Genomic DNA, 7369 nt, shown 5'->3' on the forward strand with positions numbered 1-7369 from the left:
TTTTTATTATTATTCACATTTTTACCTCTGACATAATCAACTCCGACATTTTTACCTCTGACATAATCTCTGTCATTACTTCTGACATTTTTACCTTTGACAATTTTACCTCTGACATTTTTATCTCTGACATCTTTGCTTCTGACATTTTTACTTCTGATATTTTTACCTCTGACATTTTTACCTCTGACATCATTACTTCTGATATTTTTATCTCTGACATTTTTATCTTTGACATTTCTACCTCTGACATTTTTACCTCTGACATTTTTACCTCTGACATTATTACACCGACCCTGATGCAGTATCAAAATGTAATGAAAACTTTAGTTACCTGTTCAATTGCAATCTAAAATCTAGTCATCCTGGGTCATGGGAATGCTTGAAATGGCCGTTATCATGGTAACATTTGAGCTTCCAGAAACTGACATGTCATTTATGATGAAACAATGCAAAAACATATACCATTTGTGCCTGAGTATGTTTATTTCAAGTGAAAAAAACAACAACTTTGTTTGCCCTCACAATCTTGGTCACCCAAAGTCATATTTTCTCTATGACATGGTGGTTGCTATGGCAATGACTTTGTAGAAATGGTTGTTAAAGGGATGTACAGTATTGGCGGAGTGAGAATTGGGCTTTTAACTTTTTGCGAGATACCAAGGAAACACTTATGAAATAGTACAGAGCATACCATTTTAAGAAGAATTCAAAGTTTATTTGATGAAAATCTGGTTTGGAATGACTGAAACATCCAAAAACAAAGTAAAACAAAGCGATCGTAATAAAAGGTGGGTCCCACACTTTATTAGAATCGCTCTGTTTTGGATATCTCAGCCATTTCAAAACCAATTTTCATCAAATAAACGTTGAATTCCTCATGGAATATCATGTTCTTTCATATTTCATAAGATGATTTCATTATCCCACCAAAAAATGTGAGAAACCTGAAATTAGGTCTCAACCAAAACTATTAGATCCCTTTAAAGGAAACAAATAGAGTACATAAATATTATATCTGTGTCAAAACATAACACAAATTACTTAGACAACAAAGTTCCAAAATTACTGTTAAATGTAGATTTATGTTTGTCAGTTTACGGTGGTGCCTGACAGTTGCTATGGCAACATCACGATGGAATAATGATGAAAGTCTGCTGACGGTGATTTCGGCATGACTTCTGCAATAATCATATCCACTATGACTAGGACTCGTAAGAGTTTTTTTTTTCTCCAACAGTTGTCCAATGTAAGTTATGTTTGTGAATGTTACAACAAACAATAACTGCTGTAGAAATGACTGCATAACCAGGAAGTAGGAACCGAAGTCGCATTAGTGAAGGGGGGGGGGGGGTTGGGGGTGAGCCGTGAGAAAAAGCTACTCCGGCGTATGAGCGCAAGACACATGAGGAGTGAGATTTGCTAGGTATTCGAACCCCCTTCACCGCTTCACGAACCACTTATGTCATTCAGGGATGTGTCCGCGTCAGCGAAACATCACCCGAAAAAAAAACAAAAAAACATGTGAACTCTTTCGGCCTAAGTATGAACTTGTCGTGTTCAAGCTGCTTGAACGTACACACTCTAGTTCTTATTAGCATATAATCTACCCTCTCACAGAAATGCAAAGCACATACACAAGAGATAACTCTAGAATACTTACTATTGAACGATAGATTGTCGTAGTCAAAGCAATGAGATTTCATTAAACCTCGATGGTGGACCTTTCAGCGCTATGATTTCTTTGTCACAAATGGAACGCTCTCATTGCACGTATGGATTGCACGCAATCTCGGAATTATATGCAACAATCCATATTGTCTATAATACTTTATCTCTTGAACAATGCCTTCGGTGATGAGTTCGAAGCGTGCCGTATCCTCCAAAGTCGAAGTAATTTCTTACATGAATGAATGATCCGCTACGAATGGAAGCGGACAGTGTTCATCAAACAATCAGCAACCCGATCTATGAATATTCGATGATCAAATTCTCAAATTCTGCGTAAACTTCAGCATGAATACTAATATGAAACGAACCCCAGTTGTTGGACATTCCAATTCACGAAACCGAAAAACAATCCGACGACCTGTTCTCATTCGAAGGTATGGTGTAAACGTAAACTATGTATCCCTAGTCGCAGTACAGGAACGCATCTCGTAATTGCACGTTCGGAGTTGACATAGGGCCTACTGCTTTGATTTGCTTTGAACATTGTGATAGACATGCTTACCCCGAGGTTCAGGTCAACCTGAGCAACATGAGTAGTTGGGGCGTTGCTATGTTTGGTGGCGTGCGGTTGGCCTGTTTGGAGAAAACTTTCCTGGCGGAAGTGATTTCTTCCGAGGTCACGACGAAACTATGAATATTAAAAATGCAAAATGGCCTAGAATGATGAATATCGCAACAGTCGGAAGTGTGTGTGTGCGTGTGTGTGTGTGTGTCTCACTCTCTCTACGTTTGGATCTATGTAAGCTTACTGTAAGTGTGTGCTTGCGTATTGTTGGTTTTTTTTTGTGTGTGTGAGTGTGTGTGAGAGAGAGAGAGAGAGAGAGAGAGAGAGATAGAGAGAGATAGGGAGATCTTGTGCGCGCAAGTTGGGCAAGAACTATTATAAATAAAGTGTTTGGGAGAGGTTAGTGGTAATACACGTGTACCAATACTAGGGTTTTTGGTAATCGTCAAGTACGTACGTTAATAATACCACAAAATGCAAAAAAGGTACAAAGTAAACACAATATACCAACACCCCCTCCCCCCCCCCCCCCAAAAAAAAAAAAATAGAAGCAATGCATGCATTACTCCAATTATGCTATTTACCGGGAAATCTTTGATCTGCAGAAATTACAGTCCTCGCATATATCTTCGAATGGGGCCTGCTTTTAGCTCAAAAAACATTCCTTGCAATATTTTTTCCCTACAGTTTCTGAAAGGTCGTGAGGATGTACGTGCCAAATTTCTCATCGAGTAACAGTTTTAACCAAAGTTCGCAAAACCCTTTTCATGGGCTCATGTACTCCGCTTTAATGCTAAAGACGAGTTAAGTCTGAAAGAAGAAAAAACTGTGTCTGTATAAGAGAGAATGTAGACAATAGTTCTGACTGACAGCTGGGCTTCCATGGATACGTTATGCTATCAATATTACGATCCAATGCTGTATGCCATCGTGCCATACGAAGTCTTCAAAGAAAAGTGATGAAGGTATAAAAACTCCTATTATATGCACGGACTTGAATAATTCTTTGACACTTCTCACTTCCATTTTTATCAGGGAGAACAGAAAGCAACTTTGATGTGAGGCTTTGTCAAATGATATACATCCAGTCCATGCAGAATCCATTTAAACGACTCTCTTCTTCCTCTTTGAAACAATGCCCGGTACTTGGTCATTATGTGCTGGATAAGGTTTCAAGCGGCACATCCTGCATGGAACATCTATTTCACACCGTACAGGAAGTCGACAACATTTTGTACAATCCATTAAAAATAGCCTGGGTACTTTACACAATGAATCCCCTGAATCATTGATAATAATATCATATGTGAGAAGTGAAACTTGTTTCATTCATGTAGCGCAGTTTTGGGCATAGAAAACCGAAAGACGAGAAATGCTGAGTCACAAGCCACAACCCGCTATACGGGATGCCACTGCTTATACAGTTTTGTCAATGTTCTGCTTCTTCAGGCTCATTCCGCATGTATAGGATGGAATATAATACAGTCATTATAAATGAGACCGAAAGGAAAAAGTCACTATAAGAGAGTATTTGTCTCAGTAACAAATTCCAAGGTGATTTCATCTTAACTTGAATACCTAGTGTTAAGGTTATCCAATATAGTACCGATTTCAATGTATAAATTATTAAGGTACCTGCATCATTCCATACCATACATTTGATATCTTTCGATATTTGATATCTCCCTATAATCAGTCCTCCACCTCCATTGACATTTTCAAAAAGAAACTCAAAGCTCATTTATTTCTAGAACAGAACTGATGATTATGAATAGTTGATTATTTGTATTCGAAGCTGATTTATATGTTTGTTTGTTTGTTTGCTTTGACAGAATTGTAAAGCGCTTCGAAACATGTTGTATAAAGCGCTATATAAATATTTCATATCATTGTTATTCTTTTTTACTGCAAAACAGAATTTATTTGACCTCTAGAGGTATGTTTGCTCTGATTTGCCAATAGCGTCAGAGTCTTACACAATAATTATATGGAGTCATAGGGGAGCTATTGTCAATACCTCTTGAGTACATAACACCGCCCATCATGTAACATACACCCCACTAGAGCAGACCCCTCAATCATGTTAATCTCGTGGTTGCCAGGCGACGCACAGTGGGCCAGAGAGATACCAAAGTGCGCCAAAAGTCACTTTGGGCACTTGGGATTTTTTAATTTCTGACATGCGCTTTTGAGAGGCAATACTTTGAAGAATATATCATTAAAATATTTAAATCAGGTATGTACATTAAAGGGGTATATTTCCTAGCTGAAGTAGCAAAATACAATATTTTAAGAGTTTCAAAGCAAATTGTAACCTCTTTAATAAATAAGTAATTTCAACATGTAATTTTTGAGATATCAACCTGTAATTTCTCCCACATATTTCTCATTTTTTTTTCTCGCACGTTAAAGGCACAGAAACATGGATAACACTGAATAAGAGGCAAACAGAGTTATAAAATACACGTATAGGGCTAGTCCGGCACCTAAAAGACCCCTCCTCCGAAGATAAAAGAGTACATAATTGCACATAGCCAAGGCCATATAGCCATATTGTCCATAATTGTCATAGCCACTACTGTAAACATAGATATTCCCACTGCGATACATATTGTATGGACACCTAAATACTTCGATCCTACTCTTGACATATGCAGATAGAACGTTATACACCAAAAGACAGAGATTTTATTCTCATCGGTTACTCGTTGGAAGCAAAATCTGTTGCTTTCCGGCCGCTCAGCAAAGTGTATAGGATCGCAGTTTGTGAATGCGATTGCAGGTCAATGTCAGACATTGCTCGCGTGATCCTCATCGGACGATCTTGCCTCATCGGATCATGCCTGACATGTCTGACATTGACCTGATAGGCGACCAATACAAGTCGGATTCATCAGACTGTGATCCCATACACTTTGTGGGTTGTCGGAAGCTTAAAAAAACTTTGCTTCCGACGACTGATGAGAAAAAAAAAATCATTGTGGAACGTGGATGAATTTATAATTTCATATGATAGTGATTCCGAAAAAATTTTCATTCAAAAAAAAAAAACTTTTTATTTTAGCTTTTCCAAGTAAACTTTCATACACGGCAGACTCATTCTTAGCTGCTAATTCATAACCTTTCATTTTCCTGATTACTGACTTCACAATTTGTTATCTTTCCTTTAAAATTAGACAAAATGTTTTTTTTTTTGCTTGTATGAATTGATATGGCATAGGCCTGAGGTTATATATGAAGTAAAGAGATAAGAACTACACATATCGGAGATTGATTTTATATCGCACATTTATGTCCTGCTAGAATAAAGTGAATAAGTTCACCCAAACGTACAGCGTACATCATAAACTTACATTCTAACTAGTTTACACGGACAACAGTATCATTTTGCAGTACCTGTGACATGGAAATTTCAGCATAAATTCGATTCTTTTAACGAAACCCGAATGTTTATACACTTTCTATGACATGTAAGCATCGTGTATTCAATGGTAGTATATAAGCAGTGTCAGTGAATGTGAAAAGATAAATTAATCTTTAAAGAAAAAGAATAACAGCCGAAGATTTGCATTGCTTTATTCGTCATTAACAGACAGATTTTTGGTAGCCAATGAAAGAACAGCATCACAGTGACATCATATGAGTTTGAAATTATGTTCAATCAATTCTACGCCCCCAATTACCCTTAGATACCAAATTTGGGTAAAAAGAAACCACGGAATATAATTTTGGCGCACTTTGAGCTCATTCTGGCCCACTGTGCGACGTCTTGAGTTAATGGCGTCGTATGAAAGTCGAGAATTTCAACTTTCCCTACTCTCGTCGTCATCTTACAACCGGCGGTTGAAACTTTCATTTTCAAACCATATTCTGTTATCTAATGTTATCTTCATATATTTTGATTAGAGTCTGGACAAATTACAAGAAATGTCTTTTTCGCTGCCTCCGGGAAAAGAAAGGTGATGGGAGCTTTGGAGGTTACGGTTTCGAATGTAACATGGTCCAGTGATTTGTTACGTGATGTCTTCTCGAGTCCTTTCAACGATATACGTTATTTTTTAAAACTGATATAAGACTTACAGAATGGCTGTATATTATAGTATAGTATATAAGAATCTTCCTTAGATTTTCTTTCTTTTTGACATGAAAGCAAACAAGATTACGTTGTATCCTTCGCATCATAATATTGCAGCCGTGAAATAACCTAGCAACAATGACTTTTACGGGGAAAAGGGGTTGCACCAACATTATTTTTGTAACATAAGAATACTAGGTTTGCGGTTCACCATGTGCGAGTCCTGAAAAGGACTGTTGGAATGAAAGGGGAAATGAGATGATAGGAGAGGAAGAAGCGAGAAAGTGAGCGAGAGTATATGTTATGTAAACCACCATGCAAACTTCTTCCTTCAAAGATCATATGATTTTTGTAATAATAATGTGTATAAACCAATGGGAGAGTTGTGAAGTGATGACGTCAACGCCTCTTCTAAGTCACCTTGAACACTTCACAATGGATAATACTGACTTTAAGCATGTTAAGCCCGACTCACCTTCCTCCCTTACCTTCCTCTTGGCAAGCATCGATTAAAAAAGAAGAAAAAACACACACTCACACTCACAAAGGCCTCGTTGCCGGCCAGCAGCTGTAATTGGATGTGCACGCTTTCAAGTTTACAAAAACTAGGTCCATGCAGGTCCATGCGTTTCGAAATCTAAGTTCGGGTATAGGGCATGTCCAACCTGCGTCAGTGGCGTAACTACGGGGGGGGGGGGGGGCATGGGGGGCACTTGCCCCCCCCCCCCCCCCCCATCCGCTGGTTAAAAAAAAAAGAAAAAAAAACTACCAAAACGGTAATTCAATGGTTAGTAAACTGCTTTTGAAATCGACATGAAAGGATGATCAAGAAAAAAGATATTTTTCTAAGATTTCTTTTAACCATTTAATTAAAGAGGTATTATAGTGAAACATTGTTCAAAAAGCCCGGAGACGACAAAAGATTGTGATTCAGCGTGATTCCTGGTTAGCATTTTGAATATAAGCAGGATGTGCGCAGTGTACTCAGAACATCGGAATGGCAAAAAGAGTCGCTGCAATGTTACGCAATGTGATGTTTGATAGGTTGTACATGTAAT

The 7369-nt window shown here is 37.9% G+C and overlaps 1 protein-coding gene across 1 annotated transcript in view; it reads right to left on the minus strand.

Annotated features, from left to right (window-relative positions):
* The window catches only part of LOC139712522 (uncharacterized), a 38359-nt gene extending 36164 nt beyond the window's left edge, over window positions 1-2195 (minus strand). The window contains exon 1 of the mRNA XM_071624337.1: window positions 1664-2195. The gene's annotated coding sequence lies outside the window, so the exon portion shown is untranslated. The remainder of the gene's footprint in view (window positions 1-1663) is intronic.
* Window positions 2196-7369: the final 5174 nt, after the last annotated feature.

Source organism: Diadema antillarum, unplaced genomic scaffold, assembly GCF_040938485.1.
Source record: "Diadema antillarum isolate AM-2024a unplaced genomic scaffold, OU_Dant_1.0 seq00001815_RagTag, whole genome shotgun sequence".
Lineage (NCBI taxonomy): Eukaryota > Metazoa > Echinodermata > Echinoidea > Diadematoida > Diadematidae > Diadema > Diadema antillarum.